The 20752-nt window shown below is 42.1% G+C and overlaps 1 protein-coding gene across 2 annotated transcripts in view; it reads left to right on the top strand.

The window, feature by feature from the left end:
* UNC13B (unc-13 homolog B) overlaps window positions 1-20752 on the top strand; it is a 213361-nt gene that overhangs the window by 593 nt on the left and 192016 nt on the right. The gene's annotated exons all lie outside the window — the stretch shown is intronic.

Here is a 20752-nt window from a genome sequence, read left to right on the forward strand (position 1 = left end):
CCCCATACACCAAAGGTCTGGCCGAGGCCGAGGACAGCTTTTGGGGCGAGGAATGGCCCCGAGGAAGGCGAGGAAGCAGCAGGTGCGATGCCGAGGAGCCAGGGGCCAAAACCTGGGAGCGGGGAGGAGCCGTGTTTGAGTTTCGTAGCTCTTTTGTACACGAGTCGAAGCGCTGCCGCTGAATGAAGCTGCGCTGCTGGCAGAGAGCAGGCTGCTGTCAGTAGCCTTAACGTTGTTATCCTCAGTGTCTGTGCTTCTAACCTGCAGCATTATTTATTTCAGGTACATCACTAATCATCTCCTGCTATCGAGCCTCGTCCCCTTGCTGAACAGGTTACTGAAAAGTAGTGCTTTCCCATGCAGGATGGGTTACAGTGCTAGTCGCTTGCTCTTTATCTCCAGTTCTCAATTTCTTGCTCTCTTGTGCCAAAAAAAAATAATAAAAAATTAAATCCCTGAAGGGTACCATCTGCCAGGACTTGTGCTTCTGGGACGTGTCTCCTGTCAGTGTTTTGCGCTGAATGCTGGTCGCAGGGTGTCCTCACAGCCATGCCCTTCGGCTTAGAAGTATTGTTTTAATGTTCTCAGCTCCTTTGCCAGATATGATAAAAAACTGACACTAGTGTGCTGCTGCCAGTTCAGCTTTTCTTTTGCTTGTATCCCTTGGTCTGATAACAGCTCTTCACCCAGCTGTTCATCACCTTTTTGAATGAAAATCGATGTTTTGATGATAGTGTTAATGAAAAGATGCCATCTGAGTAATACAGGAGTATATTGAGTGTGCAGTGTTTTGGGGAGGGCACTGTTCTTGTATGAGAGGGCTTCTTAATTAAGTTTCAACCCTTTTATTAAAAAAAAAAAATATCTGTTTTAGGAGGTAGGAGAGTTGTGTAAGTGTGGAGCTTATCGTAAAAATGTTCTCTGTAATCTCTAAAGCACACTGAGCATCTCTGGTGGACTTAGAAATTTGGAAAGTTTTACCAAAATATCTTATCTGCAGCTGATTCTTACTAGCTCAGGGATGCTTAAATGTTACTTTTTTTCCCAATTCTTCTTAGTGGTTGATCTTCAAAATGCTCTCAGGCTGTCCTATGAAAAAAAATCTGCTTTTGATGCCACATGGAACTTGGCCACTTGTGTTAAAGGTGTATTTATAACCCATCTACTAAAAGTAGTGAAAGACCATGAACTGGATATTGCAGTTACTGAGACAGTCTTGCTTTGCAAGGTTGTTCCTTCAAGATCCATAGAGCCTTTGGGACAAAAGCATTTCGGTGGTCCAAAATGACACACTTTTGTGTTTGGTTTATTTTTGTCTGGGTGCAAAGATACAAAGAAGAAAAATGAAGTGTTTGTTGACTGTGTGGTGGAGAACTGCTGTGAAAATGAAATTCTATATCCACCTGCTGTGCTAAGATGGCAGATAATACTGGCAGTGATTTAGATGATACAGAGCACCTTTATTATAAGAATGAAGAATACAGTCAATTTACTAAATGTGTTTTTTAAAATGTTTATGACTGAAAGAATAAGCTCATGAGAACTCACAAGTATGAACCATTAAACGTAAAATGGTGTTACACTGGTGTAGAGCAGTCTGAAAAACAAAATAGGTACCAGAAGGTGAGGTAAAACAATTACTTTTGGTGCAAGCAGGAGTAAGTTGTGTTGACTTATGTATTTATTTATAACAAGCTGCTTTTTTCATTAAAAATGATACACATCTAAGTTTGCACTGTAACTTCGGGTTGTATGCTGTAGACCTGAGATTAAAAAAAGAAAGACAACCAAAAACCTGTGAAAGAAAAGTAGGTGATTAGGACACTGTTAATCGCCTCTGAATTGCAGTTTAACAGATAAAAGCGAAACATGGAAAAAAATCTAAGTGGCAGTGTAACATGAGGCCCAGCAGCCAGAAAGTGTTGTAATTCACAGATTTTTTCCCTACTTGAATTATGTGTATTAATGATATTTTAATGAATGGATCATCTAAAACAGTGCACACAAAACAGATCTGAGCACTGCCTTTGTTCCCGATAGAGCAGCTGACATTTGTGACTTGATCTCTTTTTTTTTTTTTTTAAGAGGTACATTTCTTTTTTTTTTTTTTTTTATTCTCAGAGATCAAATCAGGTATTTTTTTTCAGTAGCTTTGTGCCCTGTCTGTTGTAGATGTGCCTGGCAGGAAATCTAAACTCTGCAGAAGTCTGAGTCTGGGCTCACCTGCAAGTGTTTGGAGGATGTGGGAAGTGGCTGTAGGAGCAATCTAAGGGACTCCTGGGGAGGAGGAATCTTGAAAGATGCAGAGGGTGTAAGTGAAGCAGAAAACAAATGCTAAATTTTACACAACTGAGGCCTTTAGAGAAGACTTCTCCATATTTTGATTCTACCGCTTAAGTGCAAAAGAGATTGCATATACTCCAGTTCAGAGCAGCTGTGTCTGGATTATGTCTCATAATCTTCTCTTGGCACAGTTCGCTTTATTAGTTTGCATTTAGGGTTGTGTTTGTGAAAATAGCATGCATTAAATAAAAGTAGTCCCAGGGAAGCAGTCCAGTTTTTCACATCAGTCTTACGTTGTTAACCTTTTTCCTTTTGGAAGTCTTGATTTTTACCTTGGATCTTAACTTCATTAAATTTTGTCTGATCTTTCCTGTCTACCAGCTTACAGGCAGAAGTAGCTGCTGTCTCAGCACAGTTTGCAAGGGTCATACCAACCGTGGACCCCACTGAGATTGGATCATCTGGTCACCAGTGTATTGTCATCAGTTCCTTTGCTCTATTTGCATCATTGTCCAAAGACGTACTTCAGACCCTTTCACTTGCTCACTTTTATTACATTTTACTTTGCCACCAGCTCTTGGTATCTTGAGATAATGTCATAGCTTCTTACCAAAACCAGTGATGGCTCTCTTCTAGTCTTCCTTCCTTCTTTATAACAGCTTTATGCAGTGTCTTCAGTTCCTTTGTCTCCCTAGCTTCTGGATCTACCTTCTCCATTTGATAATAGTAATAAAAATCGTGTTGCTTTGTCTCATACATCACCTGTCCTATCTACTGTATCAGTATCTGAAATGCTTTACTTTGCTGTTCCAGGGATATTGGCAGTGGGGATCTTGTGTCATCCCTGCACGTGGTGTGTGGCTTAGTCCCGTGAGGGCGCAGTGCTTTTGTCTTGATGTCTGCTCTGCAGTATCAGTCTGAGACTTAGCTGCCTGAGGTATGTGGGACATAGAGTTAGGAGATCTGTTCTGGTCTTGCTCTCTGAAATTTTAAGTTTTTAACTGCTGTGGGAAATTCGTAGCACCTAGAGGCTAGGGACTTTCTTTTCGTTGCATGCTGCTTATGTTGCTGGTGCTTTGAAGAGCTGCAAAGCTTGCTTATCTGGTGACTTTTTTTGGTTTGTCAGAATAGCTGGAGTGGAGCTCAGGGAACCTAACAGAGCTTTCTTGTGTGGCCAGCTAAACTGGGGTTCCAGTACCTGCCCACCTGATTAAACTCCGACATCCAAGAGAAAAAAGCAAGTGGGGAAAATGGAAATTAGTGTTACTGACACTAGAAATAAAAGCATGTCCACCTTGTTGAATATATAGAAAAATCCATAACTAGAAGGCCAGTAATCAAGCACAAGGGCTTTTTTTTTGTGTTTATTTTTTTTTCCTCAATAAAATAGCCTCAACTCACCTCTGTGTTCTTTGTGAGGCTGAATGCAGTGCCTCCAGCTCTTGCTTCTCAATGGTGAAGGACTCTCTCTTGTAAATAGTACTCTTAGCAATAGGGTGATTGTACTGCTGTGTTGCGACTGCTTTCTGAAATGGTTGCAGAATTGAAAAAAAAACAAGGCAATGACAAAACCCTACCTGCTTCTGTGTAGATTAAAATGGAAAAGAACAAAATTAGATCCAGAAGACAGTAGCAGAACTGCAGGTATTAATACAAATACATTGCTTCATGAAGAAGTGGCTATATATTATTACAGATTCATTTTCTCTATCTGCAATTAATCAGGGAACTACCAGCATGTGTAGTTTTGGAACAAAATGTGTTACAATTTTGGATAGTAATGCTAAGATAAAGTGTCTTAGCTCTTAAAGGAGCCTCATTGCATTGAGACTTAAATTTAGGGTTTAGAAGGGTGACATGGAATTGGTGGCTTAATCATAGAGGGAACTGTAAAGCTTTCAAGCTTCTGTTGTTAAGTAGCAGGAATGGTTAAAAGATACAGACTGTATTTGGCTTGTGATGCACAGATGTTCATTCACTTTTCTCTTTCAAATCCTCCTTCAGCTTTGGGCACTAGTACTGCGGCGTTTCAGCAAGTAATGTGGACTCCTTGTTCTAAGAGTTTGGTCACTAAGAACTGCTGGAAAATCCTCTCTGGTTTTCAGTGGGGAAAGGGAAATGTACAGAGGTGCTTCTTGAATTTGGGCAGCATCTGCTTTTTTTTTTTTTTTTTTTTGCTCAGTTGGTGTCCTCTCAGCTGACTCCTTCAGTTTGGGATCTGCTAAGTCAAATGTGTTAAAGTTGTTTTTAACATAATATTTTAATATGCAACATACTGTTGGATTTAATCCAAGCTCTGTAAATTCCTTATTATGAACTGTAACAGTTTGAGAGCCAGTTACAATTTACATAGTGTCATATAAAGTCCAAGCAATATAACTGCCTTTTTTTTTTTTTTTTTTTTAATCCTGGACTTTCCCTTAAATATTTGGCTTGGAGGCTTGTGAAATGCATATGTCTGGTGGCAAATGATCCTTTTATTACTTTGTTTTGAAACTTTCCTCCCTTGTTTTTTCCCCTATACCTCATTAACAATCTTTACACAATATTTTGGAAACTACTTCAGTCACTCAGTGAAAGCTGTTCTCACTGCTCTTCCTAGAGACCTGAAACCAGAGTGCTATGTCTAACAACACCTCTCTTTTCATACAGGGATTTCATTGTGTGGTCTTGCAAACAGATCGGGAGCTGCTGTGAGGATGTGTTTGGACTTCTCTCAGTCTCTCTTTGGTAGACTAAAACCTGCTAGTACCTGGCATTTTCTTTGTATTAAAGTGTGTGGAAGCAACTTGCTCTCACTGCTTTAGCAGTAACAGTTTTTTCAGAACTTTACCCTGTAAACAGTGATTGCTGTATTAGTTTTTACACATTAGTTTTTACGTTTGCCTGGTGTGCTCAGTGATCTGTAGGTACCTGTCCTCCCGTGAGCATGCTGACTGTCACCTGGAGTGTGGCACTCTGGTCTCCTTAGGGACTCTTCCAATCTTTCAGCATGCATTTAAAGCAAATGTCACAGGGCTCCAGGCTTCTTCAGATGTCTAGACTTTCTGATTTTTATTATTTGCATCTTGGATTTTGTCTTCACTTACTGGTGGACTGCAAAGTATGTGCTCACACAGGTGCCTTGCCTCTCCCCAAGCACAGAGCAGATGTTTATTGTGTGCTTGTCATTTCTTTGCCATTGGCAAATAAATCAGTGACTGAGTTAGGATGGCAATATACTTTTTAGTGTTTCTTTTTATCTCTAAGAAGATTAAGATTTTTTTTTGTATTTATCTCATCTCCCCTTACATGTAGGGCCAATTAACCTGTATTGATAATTGTTTATTTCTTGTATGTTGTGCAGTGGCTTGTGTCTCTTCGCTGCTTTTGGAGTGGGGTGGACTACAATTGTACTTGCTCAAGGAGTAGTGGCTTTTGGTTCCCTAGAAAGCTCTTTGTAAATGGTTTCTGCATCTAATATTACAGTTCCTGTTCAATTTTATTTTTCTCAGTGAAATAACTAATAACTATCCCCAGCTTTGTGAATTTCTGAAATGTCTCTTTTGTATTGCTAGGTATTTGATTTGATCACAACTACTGTAGGCAATTTTGAAGTCACTGTTCTGCAGAAGTAAATTGTAATAGGGATCCAAAGTACTTTTCCTGCTTAGTGCTTTTAGTTGGAATGCTATCTACAAGTTTTAAAAGAACTATGGAATTGCCAGTAGGCATAAGAGCTGTCAAGTATTTCTCAACTTGACCAGCTTTATTTGACTAATACTGTCTTCCGTGAGTTCACATTTCAGTTAAATACTACCATACCAAGCACCTTGCTTGTGACATGTTTTGCTGAGTATCTGTGTTCTAGTTGAGATAGAAAGAAAGCTTCTATTTTAATCCAGATTAAAAAAAAAAAAAAGTTTAAACATCTCCAAACAATGATTTGTTGTTCAATGAAAAGATAAAGTGAGGTTTACTCAATGTGTCACAAAAAGCTGAGATGCCCCCCTCCTTCAACAGGCTTTCAATACAGACTCCTTAAGTTATTTTGCCAATTTTTAGCTTTGAGCTTCAATTGAATTATCACACTTTTACGTAAGACAGTGAGTACCTGTTGATGTTAGTGATCTTTCCCTTCTTATGCAGTGTAGAGTGCAAGAAACTTGCAATGGGTATGGGGTCAGGTTGGAGGAAGAGAAGTCCTCAGCTGAAGAATTCTTTTGGCTGGTGTTGGTTGAACTCCGTAAGCACCACGTTACTACATGAACTCATACCCTGCTGTTACGGAAAGCGGTGAGGAAACAGAGGATGTCGCTGGCAGGTTTGCTGTGTCTCTCACAAGTAGGTGAGGGTATCTTAAAAATGAAAATAAATGCTAGCAGCTGATGGCTGTGACTCAGCTCAAGTTCTCTCTAGCATGCTGCTCTTGAGTGTTCGTAGGTTCATCCTTTTGTCAGGTGAGTTGGAGGAAGCTTTGGAAAGAACTGTAAGGGAGTTGGGTACCTGCATTCAGTGGGGAAGCCTATGCTATAGAAACATTTGGCTTATTGAAATTCTATACTGAGGGTGTTTAAGCACCAGGTCCAACCTTTCCTTAGAGACAGGGTTTAGTGGATGACTGTAATAGTAGGGTGATGGTTGGACCAGATGATCTTGGAGGTCTTTTCCAATCTTTATGATTTTATGATTCTATATTAAACTGAGATGTTGTCAGGTAGATAATACTCCCCCCCCTTTGTTTTCAGGGCATACTTTCAATGTCCAGACTTAAAATTTGTAGAGGTTTTATAATTTCTGGGCATGGTTCCATGGATTCAAAGCTGTGTTACGCATTAAAAAAACACCCCTGATTTTGTTCCCTTTTTGCCTGCCTGTAATCTAGGAAAAGGGTCATTTAGAAACAGAAACCATGGCATGATCTTCAAACAACTTTGTGCAGGCTTCAGGCCCCTCATCTTCTTCCTTGCACCCAAACATCACTTATGAACGGAAAGTGAATTGAACTAGAAGGGAATGTCTGATGAGGGATAAGAGAAGGTGTCTTCCTCGAGATAATCTCTAGCCTAAAACTGTTGCTGAGTTTTAAAAGAAGTTTGGCTTTCAGCCCTGGCTGTGTCCCTTTAAGGAATACTGGTTTTAACCTTATTACTTAAAGCTCCTGTGACTTAACCCTCTTAATTCTTTACAGCCAAATGCTCTTCTAAGGAAACTCCTGCATTTCTACCATGGAGGTGTAATTTATCGATACAAAATAATTGCAGAATTGCACTTCTGAGCATCAGCTCACTTCATGCTTATTTTCTCAGCCAAGGTCAGTGTAATAATATTCAGCTTAAGGTGTATAATTAAAAAATAAATAAATTAATTAAAAGGAGGAGTTTTACAGTAAAGGCTATATTGGGTCACTCTTGTCCAGATGAAGTCTGCCAACATATAGCCAACCTGGTGCCATCGTTCTTGGCCTCTGCTGAGGAAGGGAGTTTGGGTCTGGAGTTAAACCCATTAAACCCTTCATTCCTTTAAAGCTTTGTGCCAGCACAATGGTAACGTTTCACTGTGGGCATTTTTTTTATATCTTTTTATGCCACTGGGTACCTGATTGAGGCCAGACAGCATTGTAAACTTCAGCGATGGAGAGCTGCATGCTTTATTCTGCTCTGCACTGAATGTTGGCATCCTGAGTATTCCAAGAAGGTTTCTTTAAGGCAATTTTTTTCAGCAAATGCTTGACCAAATTATTCAAAGACTGCTATGCAAACTCATCCCTTTCAGGTTTTTTTTTTTTTTAATTGCTGAAAAGTATTTTTTAAAAGGTATTTCAGAACAGTTCTGTATGGTCAGGTAGTGATGGAAAGGCTATATCGGAAGAAACTGTGGGACAAATTTCATTTAAGCTGTAATATAAACTGAAATTTTCTGCTTGGCCAACTTCCAGTTTCCAAGGAATTAAAATAAAATGTAAATGAATTTGGAGTCATTTAAATGTCTAGAAGGAAATCCTTCATGAACACCTGCTTTTCCTGAGGGATTTCTCAAACCCCAGAACTTGTTTTCAGGAAATACCCAGGGCTTTCTGACTTCCAGTGCCTGTGCTGATCCCCATTTAGTCATCACTTGGTCTTCTGCTGCAACAGCCACGGTCCTTTGCAACTGGAGCCCCTGTGGGGTGTTACGACTGCAGGTGCAGTGGGGATCTGCAAGCTGTTATCTTGGAAACCTTTAATAACTGTTTTTTTCCATCATGCCAGCAGTACTGCGCACTAATTGAGATGATGCCAAGGTAGCTTATCAGCTTTGCGTGAGGAGGGAATTTGACTACTGCATTAACAGCTACGTACGTTTTAGAAAATTGTGTGTCATTCTGGTTCTGTCTAGCCTCCCAATCTTTTGAGCTCTTCTTCATCATGCTTTTTTTTATAAGCAAGTGGGTGCCATTCTTAAGGAGGTTGCTTGGCCTCTTTGAAAGGTGCATTTCACGTGACTTTTCTTAAGAGCATGAGGCCCATAAATTACTAAAAAGCTGAAGCTGCCTTCATTTTCGGAGGTAGGAGTTCAAACACCACCAAAATTATGATAATGTTTTATAGACTAATAAGTTCTTGTTATTTATGAAATAAATTCTTTCTATTTTTTTTTTAGCTCGCACATGCCCCAGACTTGAAATCCTGATTTGAGCTGAAACTTACGTATGGAAACTTGGACGTGGCATGTAACATGAATAGTAGTTGGTGGGGAGGGGAAGTGGATGTGAGACAGTAATTATGTTTCAGCCTTTCCTACCTGGTATAACTTGCTGCGTGTGCAGAATTTTATTAGATTTTCACATATCAAATTAAGTAAGTGGAGTCTGCGTATGCTCCATTTTAATAGCAGATTTTTTGAGGAGATTAACTGCTTAGAAACTCTATAGTTATAAGGCCAGAATGGATTGTTGTAGTAATCTAATATGACCCTCTGTAGGACACTGTATTTTTTTAGTATAACAACCTCGAGTCTTTTAGAAAAAGATCAGTTTCTGAATTAAAACTGACGAAGGATTTGCAGCAGTTCTAGGCGGCCTTCTGTTGATTATCATCATACGTGACAAATTCATGCTTTTTAACCTGAACTGATTGTTCAGCTTCAGCATCACAGTGGCATGTGTGCCTCTCCTTAGGCTGGAAAAACTATTAGGAAATTTTGTTCCCCTGCCCTGCCAGTACTTAAGGACTGGGGAAAAAAGGGACTTCGGTGATGCCTGTTACTTAAGTGGAGGTTCTTGGTTGTTTCATGGATGATCTGACTGTAATGAAAAACACTTACATATATTTTCTGGTGGTTGAAAGGAGATCAAGGCATGCCGCAACCTGCCAGGCTGGCATGTTAAGTCAGCATTTTGTTACGTTTTGGCTAGGTGGGAAGAGTGTGGCTTAGCAGGAGGCTAGCAACAAACCTGTTGTGAATTTGAGTTTGTAGTTACCGTCCTGTAAGTGTCGGACACTTCAGTCAGAGATCTAGAAATGTGTTCAGGCTCTATTGGAGCAGAGCTGCACGTGACTGGAGTGTGAATACACAGCACTTAACCCTGTGCACGCTTGCTGGGGCTGGCATTCCAGTTTTTCCCAGCAGCAGGAAAGAGCTGGTGTCAGAGATGAATTAGGGATTGCATGACTCTAAAAATAACAAGCGATGTATAAAGTTATAGGAAGTAAAAAGAGTAAAAAGTGAAGTGCATTTTATTAATAGTTTTTCTAAGTCCGTTTCTTAAAGATCACAGTGGGAAGCGTGTGACCGAAGTGGTGGTGCTGGAGCTGTTGGTGTAGGACTCAAAGCAGCAATGACAGGGGTTACGATGGGAATGAAGATATTGGAGGGGATGCCCTGCTCTGGGAAGAGAGCAACAAAGGTGACTGGTGGCAATATTGTGGTGGGTTAGGGATGCAGAATTGTAAAGTGGCATTAGGGTGGATAAAAGGGAACCAGCTGGGCTGAAATTACTTCAGGAAGAGCTGATAAGAGATTTTGCTGTGGTAACACTGGAGATCTACGGTGTCCAGGATTTAAATGTGGGTAGAAATCTTGTAATGTGGTTAGAGAGAAGTGTTTCTGGGCATTGTCAGTGTGGCAGGCTAACTCCCCGCAGCAGAGGTGTGCAGTTGGTCAGGGCTGGGTACAGGGCTGTGGTACGTGGCAGTTTCATCATTGCATGGTGACTGTGGCCCTAAGAGCAAGGCAAATTTAATTGTGGCTTTAAGCAGCACAGAGAATGCTGAGGAGATGCTGGATGTGGAAGTGAACTTGGTTTGAGTGACCACAATGTAACCTAGGGGAAATTGAAGAGCTAAACCTGTATACCAGCACCTGCAAAAAGTATATAGAAGCCTTTTGGTGAAGTCAGGAGCTTGGGTATGGAGGAAGACATGGAAGTCTGTGAAGCTGCAGGGGCAAATATTAGCATCTCACATAACAAGGAAAGGCTTCTCCCAGGAAATGACCCCAAAGCTGATGATTGACCCGATCACTGTGTCAGGATACGGTGAGCAAACACTGAACCTATGTGAGGTGTGGGCAGAAAAATCTGTTTGTAGAGGAAGATGTATCTTGGGGATCAGGAAGTGCAGGGATAAGGCAGGGGTTTGCAACTTGGCAGAAGAGGTGAGCTCTTGCAAAGGATGTTAAAACAGATAACAGCAGGTGCTTTGATCACACGAAAAGGAGAAACAACCCATCTCGCAGAGGAAGGAATCGGGCCACAGTGCATAGGGACAGGGTGTAAAGATGAGCTGGGTGCGATCCCTGAGCTGTAGTTGTTGTTTCTTGTGAGGGCTGAAAACAATACACAGATGTATAGGGTGGGAGCAAATCTTCTACACCTTAATGAATATAAGTCAGGTAAACTCCATCCCGGAGTGCTAACGTGTACAACACTTGAAATCTGAGTCTGGTAACTGCTGTAAGCCAACAGTGGCATCACCTAATCGGAGAAGGAGATTGGTGGTTTTTGTGGGGTGGCAGAAAGATAAGGAGATAAGAGAGAAGTGTGGGCAATATGTGCATCCTGACCTCAAAAGCAGAGGAGACTGTGATAGCTTGAGGTTTAAAGTGAGTGTAATAAAAGCTTAATAGACAGATGGAAGCGGTGTGGAAGGTAATTTTGTATAAATGTGGTGTAGGCTTGCAAGAGGCAGACTGCTGGGCTAACCTCTTGGCTCTGTATGAAAACATGCATCTTGCCAATCACTGCAGCAGATGTTTCTCTTTGAAGAAGGTTGGAACTGGCAGAAGAAACGTAAGGTGGGTGAGGGACTGGCTGTAGCAGAAGCTACTAACATTAAAAAACTGGTGGGAAAAGTAGATAGATGTCTTCCACTTGTGGTGTGGCAAGAAAAGTAGGAATGTATATGTCAAACTTGTTTTTAAGCCCAGTCCTAATGGCATAATCGATTTGGAAGTAGAGAAATATAATGCATGAAGAATTAAGTGACCCCAGGGGAATCCATAAGGAAAATGAGCTGGTATTAAGTAGAAGAGTTACACGTGTAAAGGCAAATGACAGGAATTTCTGAAAAACAAGGAGCTTCATGGAATAAGAGGAGTTCTTGTGATTCAGAACTGTGTTGCCAACCAGTATGGGATAATTGTGGGAAGAGGAAAAGGTGGAGCCGGCGAAAGTATTCCTGGTACAGGGGAAGGACCAACAACATGGGTAAGTTGTCTGTGAATGCAGCAGTCTGCACAGGCTGAGCCTGTTTGGGATGGACAAGCTCAGGTAGGACTTAATGGGGAGGGTGGAAGTAAATTTGGCTGGCTCTTCCTTCCTTTCAGTTCTTCCAGCGAGAAGACCAGGAGGCTGTGGCTTCTTCCACCTGATAAACAAGCATTGATGGGATCTATGATTTCTGTTCAGAAATAACTTCAGGAAATTAAGCACAGGATGGGAAAAGCCATTTAAGTTGGAGGATAACATTGGCATAAGATGTAGTAGGTACAAGTGTGTCATGTATTAAAGCCTAGGCTGGAAATTAGGGTACAGGTCTTTGTGAGAATGGAAGCTAGAGGTGGTAACCAGAGGGACCCCTTCCAGTCTTGTGATGCTCACAGCACTGACTTCATTGGGGTGTGAGTTCCTGCTCTGACAACTGTCCGTTATAAACAATATACATTAAGGTAAACTTTTGATATACCATTTTGCTTAATTACGCATTTTAATAAGAAGAAACCAAACAGCAAGTGAGGAAACTTGCTCGTACTAAATTGTTACTGAAGGCTGTTTATTTTAGTTAATGATTTTGATACTAATGGTATTTACCCTGATGGAATTTCAGTGTAATTTTTATGGAGGCTGAAATACAAGCAAACACATGGGTTTCAGGACAGCTGTCTTGGGTGTAATCCTTGTCAATAGTAACATCTGGTTGTGATTCAATTCTGTGTACCTGCTGTGTCAAAACAAAAATGGTAAGTGCTGGTGTGTTCAGGAGACACAGCTCCTTCAGATACCAGTACTGCCATGGGGAGCAGTCAGCTGCTCTTCCTAAATGATGCTTGGGTATCAGTCTGTAGCTGGATTTTGGAAAACACATTCTGTCTTTACAACCTGAACTTGAAATATCCTTTTCAGCTTCTTTCTAGGGAATATTGTAAGTGATTAGCATCTTAAGATCTTAAGCAAAACAAAAGAAGTCCTGAAAGTTGGTGCCAGTCTCATGGTCCTACTTCGGGAATTTGTCTTTGTCATCCAAGAACCAGTGTTGTCTGAGCAGTTTGTGAATGCCAAGAGTAAAATCAGGCTTCCAAAGAATTCATCTCTAGTCTGTATTCTCTTAGATTCCCAGTTCTCATCTGGGGATCTCATTCAGTTATACTGTAGCTGATACCCTAAGTATTTCTTTTACTTTTCCTTAGTGCTTGCAGTCAGCTTTGTTCTGTCTTCTAGATGTTACGGTTGTCTCTGGTTTGTGAACCAAAGCAATTAAGTATTTAAGTAACATAATGTTAACATTTTCATTAAAACTATTTTTCAAAATTAGACCAATTCTGCTTCATTACTTGGTGCAGGAAAACGCAGGTGCTGTCTTGCCTGGGAGCTTATCACTTGCTGTAGTATGGTGGGATACATATATATATATATATATTACTGAATCCACCACAAATACGCTATTGCTTTATTTTTGAGTTTCTTTTTTTGGCAAGTATGTTAAACTTCTGAAGTTGAACAATGAGATTTGTTTAGCTCAGTCCCTCTCAGGGCAAGCTTGTGCTCAGGTGAGCTTGACGATTAGCCGTGTTCATTCAGTTGGCTGCTTGCTTGCCATCCTGTAACTTCAGTGAAACTACGTGAAGATAGGGAGGCTGTGATTAGATGGTGATCGCTGCTGGTGTGGTTAGCCAGCAGCTTTTGCTCCAGGGTGCTTCATGATGAACCTAAATCTGCCTGGGGATCATAGAAGCCTTAGTCATTCAGGGGACTAGACAGGTGACTTCAGTGCTTTTGTTGACTAAAGAGAGAGAAATACATTCCAGTTGTTTTATTTCCATCTGTAATTCCTGCTCTTTCTTCTTTGTTTGGTACCAGAGACAGCTTACGAGGCTTGGGCAGCTGCTGCATGTGCTTTGTGTCCTGGAAGAAATTAATTGTGAAAAGGTGGACTTCATTTTCAAATAAAATAAAACTGCTGAAGGAACTCACTTCTGAATGAGGTTTTTCTCTTCTTTTCATGTTTTTTTTTTTTTTTTTTTTTTTTTAATATATATATATGCAAGCTTTTCTTGTAAACTAGTTGAACTATTGGTTTGCCAGCCAAGTCAGCTCACCAGCTCAGAGTGTCTTCCAGCAGACAATATGTTGTCTGTCTTCCTGCCTTCTGGTGTTAGGGTACAGCTTACGTTATACATATTTCCTTAGTCATTGACAGCTATAAGCATATATGAATTTAAGTCTGTCTTCTGTGAAATTAAATGGTGCAGGTTTTGTTCACAGTATCAATTAAGGCATTTCCACTTACTTAAAGTAATGCATTTCTCATCCTGGCAGAGCTTGAAAGCAGGGTAATTTATGTCACTGAAATTAGAAGCCTCCTTTCTTCTCTGCCCAGTAGTATTTATCTTCTGCATGTGCAAATTCTGAAAGATTTGATGTTTTTTTCTCCTAGTCAGACACAGATTCAGGAGTAGAGATGCTGTCTCTTTTGATCATGAAACTGAAAAGTTAAGAGAAACCTGTAACCTGCAGGGAACTCCTTTAAGCAAAAGGGCTGATGCACAAGCTAACAGAATAAATCTGAGAGAAAGACACATGCACAGTAGCTCACTCCAGTATTTTGTATCCAAGCTGCTTTTTTTTTTTTTTTTTTTTTTTTTTAAACAATAAGGTGAAGGCTACAACAGGATATTGGAGAGAAGAGGCAGCTTGGATTGCTGTTTAGCTCACCTCCTGGTTGGGGAACCAGGTCACCTGACAGAGCTGTCTGTGTTGCCAGTGTCAGGAGGATTAACCTCTCCGTAATCTCCGTGATTTGAATAAGAGATTTTGTTCCTGTCCTCACTGCTCAGTTCAAAGCAGCTGCTGAGCAGAAACTTCAGGGAATATTCAGCAACGTGTCTGCATTGGTCAGCCGAGGAGGGAGGGAGTAGATGTTAGAGGGTTTCTCCCAGCTGTGCTTTTTATCAGCTGGTTTCCGTGTTTGGATGTTAAGTGTGTATAGATGGAGCTCTCCTCCAGGATCAGGGAGGTTGGCTACAACCTCCGTTGCCTTTTTGCTTAAAAGGAGTTTTCCTTTTTGTTTAAAAGGAGTTTTGTTACATAAATAGGATCAAATATATTTCTCCATCACCATCTTCTGCTCCACCCCCCTCTTCCCCTCGTAAACTTCAGACAGAGGCTTCAACTTCTGGTTTGCTAATCACAGCATAACAAAATTTCAGTGTGTGTTTTCCCACCTCTCAAGAAAAAATCAGATGATACAAACGGTCTGAGGTGATGCTTGCCTGCCTGTGTCAGGTCTGGCCAAAGCTAGGGAGGGATTAGATGGTTTATGCGTGCATCTACCCCAGAGAAACAGTGGTGGTAGTAATAAGGGACCTCACTCTTCAGATTTTGTGGGGCTGTTAGCAGTAGTAAAGCACAATTCTAAATAAGCATCTCAGTATGCTGGCTCCTGTCTTGCCAGAATTAACTTGTCAGCTTGCATTGAGATCATGATTATTGCCAGAGAAGTTGAAGAGGTGAGTAATGAGGTAAAGGGCTCTCTGGAGCATTTTTGACTTGGCGTGTCTTTGAGGCACCATGTCTGTCACAGGCTGTGGGGCTCCTGAGGGTTGGAGCTAATAGTTTCTGCACAGCCTTTAAGGACGGGTAATTAGATGCGTTGCTGGAGGGAAGATTTTCGTCTGGGCTCTGGGAAGCTGTCATTGCAGCACGTCCCAAAGCTGGCAGGAGATGGCTTACAATTTCTGCTCCTCACCCAAAAGGTGACGTGAGGCTCAGGTGGTTGATCTGCTTTGTGTTGGCTGGGGAAGTCTCCTGAGACTGGCGGTCTGCCAGCTGGACTGAGGGACCACAGGAGAAAGGGGGATAGATAACCCTGTGCCTGGGAAGAGCTTCTGCAGTGCTGCATCTCACCTGGCTTTGGGAACACCAACACAATGCGACCCGCTCCTCCCCTTACACTTCCACCTCCTTCTTGCTCCTGCACAACATTTAGCCACACAAGCTGCCTAGAATTGGAGGCTTCTGCACTTGTTCTGTTTCCAACTCTATTTCATGTAAAAACTGGAAAATATTTTATGGGCTGTTGGTGCTTTGGATTCACTAGCAGTGCTAATCTGTTACAGGGGGTTGTAAAGTTCAAGGATTGCATGTTGCTACTTTCTTTACTGCTTCCCAGCATCTGTTTCCAGCTCTTCTGGCTGTGTGGGTCATGAATATTCTCTTTTTACCCGGGCAGAAGGAACAATGTTGTCAAGCTTATTTCAGCTGCTGCTTATCTGAAATCAGTTGAATGTTTCCTACTGACTTTCAGGAAGCTCTCTCTGGGATCAGCTGTAAGTAAACTTAATAAACCTTCTGCTGTGCAGTAAGGAAGCTCCAAGTGCTAATGCTCAGTGTATAAATGGTGTGAGCTGTGGCTTACGAAATAGCTTGTCAATGCTTTAAGCATTTTATTGATACGATCTCCTGAAGGTTTTGGGATAAAATGGTGAGCATGTTTTTTAAAATACGTCATTCCTTTTGCAGTACAGCCTTTGTCCTTAGTGGTTGTGGTATATTGGTTGTGTTTTGCCAGTGTGGATCCTGTTCTGTGCCAGTGTTTAAGTAAAATCACCATGTCCTTCTGCAAGTTCAGAGATGAAGAGAGTTCTGGGTCTTGGGATCTACAGCTTTATGATTCTCCTCCCTTCCTCTCTGTGAACCTATCCAGTGCTAAGTGCTCTATTTTAAATTTTGTTTTCAAAACAACAAATAACAGCAAGACCTTGCTGCTCAATACATATTTGCTGAGAGGTGCTGGTGTCAGGATCCTGGAAGTCTGATGTTTGCTGTCCCTTCAGGGAAAGAACCGGTTGCAAACCTTTTACTTTTCCTCTTGTGTTTTGTTCCCTGTCCCAGTTGCTTTCTCCAAGCTGCACACCTAGTTTCTTTTATTCTTCCTGTCCCTTACCCTTCTAGTAAGATGATTTTGATTTATTTTTTTTTGTGAGACACAAGTTTGATTTTTGTTCTAAGAAACCTCTTTATCCCCAATTCCCTCAGCACATATTCTGTAGCACTATTTATAATTTTCCTTTTAATGGGCGCTCTTTGAGAAGTTTCTAGACCTGCCTTCACTGTTTGTGCAGGGGTGTGCTAACTACATAACTGCATTTCCTTGACCTGTGAATTTCTGCTGTTGAAGTAGTTCAAGGAATATTTCAGGTGGGTGAGTTCCTGAGTAAAGCAACAAGCACAAATGCCTATGACACTCCAGTTCAGGAGCATGCAAACCTGTGTGATGTTAAGTCAGTGTGTCAAATCAAATCTGGTAACAGATTAACCTGTAAATGAGATCCAGATGTCTCTCCAACTGTCTGAATCAATTTTGTCACTGAAAGTGTTTAGAGGCCTACGTACACTGTCTTCTGCATTTAAACAATTGTAGAAAGTAAATTGAATTGCCACCCCTTCTGTTGCGTGACATCTTTTAGAGACATAGGGTCTTTTAAACGAAGGCTTCTTTTGCTAGTGAGGGTTGAGTTTTAAATAAAACAAACAAACAAACAACAACAACAAAAAAAAAAACAACAAAAAAGAAAAACTGTAAGCACCCTGTGTCGAAAGAATCTGCAAAGCTGGACCTTTGTTTCAGGTATACCTTGATAACGGGGTTTTGTTTGGCATGTTTGCAACTCTCAGGGTTTTCTAGCAAGTTTTAAATTTGTTGTGTTTAAGTTTCTAGGTAACCCTTGTTGTAAGGATGGAAGAAGTGGAGCACTGTAAAACTCCGGTGCAGGTAGAGCTGTGCTGTGTGTACTCAGCAAGCTTTGTGCAGAAGCTGAGATAAAAAGCGTCAGAATCTGTAGGAGGTGTGAAATTACCTGGTTCACCAAAGCCATCAGGCTGCGTACTGGACAGAATAGGTGCGTCTTTGTTCTGATCATCGTGCCATCATGCTGTCCTGCCAGCTTTCTTATTCCTGTGCAGGCTGTCACCATGCCCTGCCAGCTCTCCAAGTTCGTGTGAATGAGACAGAGCAGGGAATGCTCCAGACAGCCTGCCGCTGTGCTGTCGCTCTGATGCCCACAGGCTACGGCAGTAATAGAGGAGGTTTAGATAAGACAGTGACATATAACTTATATATATAAAAAAGCTTGCCTTTTCTTGGATAGATTTCAGTACTTGGCTCACCAAAGTTCAGCCTGTACAGGCTAAGGGGTGCCGAGCCCGAGGCTGTGAAACTTCTGGCAAGAAGCAAATGCTGAGGGGAGGTTTAGTGAGCAAAACCAGGCAAGAGGAGGCAGCTGCAGTGTTCCTTCAGGGCTGGAAATGTTCCTCGGGTCCAGTGTATGGGGACGTCTGAGCTGTGGAGGGAGGCCACCAGGGTGCTTTCTGCCTGTGGGTTGGGACATTTGTATGCATGCAGGCTCTAAATACTACACTGCCAGAGGATTTACCAATAAAACAAAGGAATTTCTAGTGAAGTTTGGCTGTTGGGAGGTTTACTGGGATGTGCACTTTGTGTTTGCTGTCTACAGTGGTCCTGAAAGTTAAATGGTGTTGATTTTGTCTGTGCACAGGAATTTGGAAAAGCCTTCCAAGGAGTTAAATGTTTCCCAGCTGCTGTAAGTCACAGTGCTGTGGGCAGAAGGGGTGGAGTGACTTTGAGGAAGCTTCATTGAAAATTGTATAGTAAATCAAATAAATTTAGTAGCATTGTGTGTCTCTGGACAGGGTAATGAATTTGCAGATCGTCGGAGCAGGAAGATGCTAATTCACATGAATTAAGAGGGATTGTAATTCATTCTCAAGACATCTGGCAAAAGGGAAATCCCTTGGGTAGATCAATTTGCTACTGCAGGCAACAGAATAGAAGCTCTTTTTTCTTTTTTACCCAAGAGAATCTGAGAGTGGTAGTAGATGATTTTTATATGCAGTTGGTTGCTGGAATGAGCACACCTTGCTTTTATTTGGTTCCCAATGCCTTGAGAAAGGTGAGACAAGTTGTCCTGTGGGCACTTAGAGTGGTCAGATTGAGGAAAACCCTTTGCTACATGAACACGAAATGCAGTGTGAAAGTGTTTCTTTCTTGATTAACTATTAAAAATTAATAAACCGCTATTGTTTCTGTTCCATTTATCCTGGAGTGCTTACTGAAGCAGCTAAATCTCTCAGTTCAGTTGAGGTAAACGTCGTAGTATGGGTGCCTTGCTGCTGAGGCCATTCAGATTCCTCCACAGCTGTCGCAGTCCAACAGGTGATGGATTTTTGAAGGACCATTTCAGGTATTCAGTCAGAAAAATTCTGCCTTTAAAAGCAACATTAGTTATTCTGGGGCTGACAGAAGTCAGTGCTGGTTTCCTGCTCTTCTTCCTTCTGCTGCCAGAGCAGTTTTCTGGTCAGCCCAGCCCTCCGTTCACACCAAGCCGTAACAAAACGTTATCCTCTGTTTATTGCAAACACAGTCTCAGCTTTTACGTCTGTTGGTCCGTGAAGGTACCCACTGTGTTTCCAACACGTCATTCCTGAAGGGAGCGCACAAAGCGCTCTCCTCACCGCTTCAGCGGAACAATGGCTGTGTGCAAACCCGCGGTTTGTTTTCCCTGGCAGAAAGACAAAGCATAATGTAAGAGATGTGGCTTAAGTCTCTTACCTGGCCCTGAGGCTGAAGGAATGTCTCGCTGCAATAACTGCCTTAACTCAGCCCTGTGCTGCTGCCAGGGTTGGAGTCCAAGCAGGCGCTGTGCTCGGCTCCTGCAGGGGCTGTCACGGTGCTGCCGAACCCCTCTGGGTTGCTGGGGGGGCTCCTGCACAATTATTCTTGCTTTGTGCTCATTCAGGAAAGTCCTTTTCTTCTGTACCTAGCGTAGATCTGAATGGGTGAGAATGCAGTGGAGCATTTCTTTCCAAACCTGTTTCAGGTTGGAAATGCCCAGGTAGCTGCACCATGCTGAATCCCCATAACGGGCTCGGGAAACCATTACGCTGCCATTTCACCAGCACCTTCCTTTCTTAGAGTTACAGAGGGATGAGAAGATTTCATGTCACAGTCAGTGTTGCTGTTCTGCTGTTGCATGTTGCATTTAATAGCATACCTCTGATGCTGCTGGGCTTTTACAGGGACCATATGAAACAAGGCTGGGGTCAGGGTCCTGGCACAGCCTCTGCTTTCTCTGTCTTGGAGCACCCTTTTGGATTCAGGTAGTGGGAAAGGCAAGGATTTCTTGCCCACAAATATGAGGTGAGGATGTGCATGTAAGATGTGGGGGGGAAAGGTACTTGTGGGATCCTCAGGGACAGAACAGACCTTGGTGGATGCTCCAGTCTTACACCACTTGCTGGTGTCTCGTGGATTTTATAAGCAGCTTTCAAGAAGTGAGTAGGAGGTGCTGAGTTTCTGCCTCTGTGGTGAGTACGTGTTCTAGAGCAGTTGCTCCAGGGTTCAGACAGTGAAGCAGCTGCCCAAGACTCAGTGGTTTATGGAAAATGTAGCAGACCTGAGGGGCCAGAGCACCGCCACGCCAGCCTCTCCCTTCCCGAAGGGGTCCCCTCCATTCCGTGTGTGTGCTGCAAGGGCACTCAGGCACCGAGTTTAGTCTCAGTCTTGGCTAGTACCTTTTGCTCTGTGGCTGGAGCCTTTTGCTGTGGGCTCTCGTTCCTGCTGCGTGAGCAACCTTTGCACCTTGTGCCGTGTATCAGCGTGCGCTGAGGCCTGAGCACCCACAGGAGGGGAGGAGAGCGCAGGGCGAAATGGAAACAGGAATCGATTCTGCTGTCTGACTGCAGAAGTTACATTACGTGGCCTGCGCTCAGAAA

Source organism: Aythya ferina (genome assembly GCF_964211825.1).
Source record: "Aythya ferina genome assembly, chromosome: Z".
NCBI classification, from domain to species: Eukaryota; Metazoa; Chordata; class Aves; order Anseriformes; family Anatidae; genus Aythya; species Aythya ferina.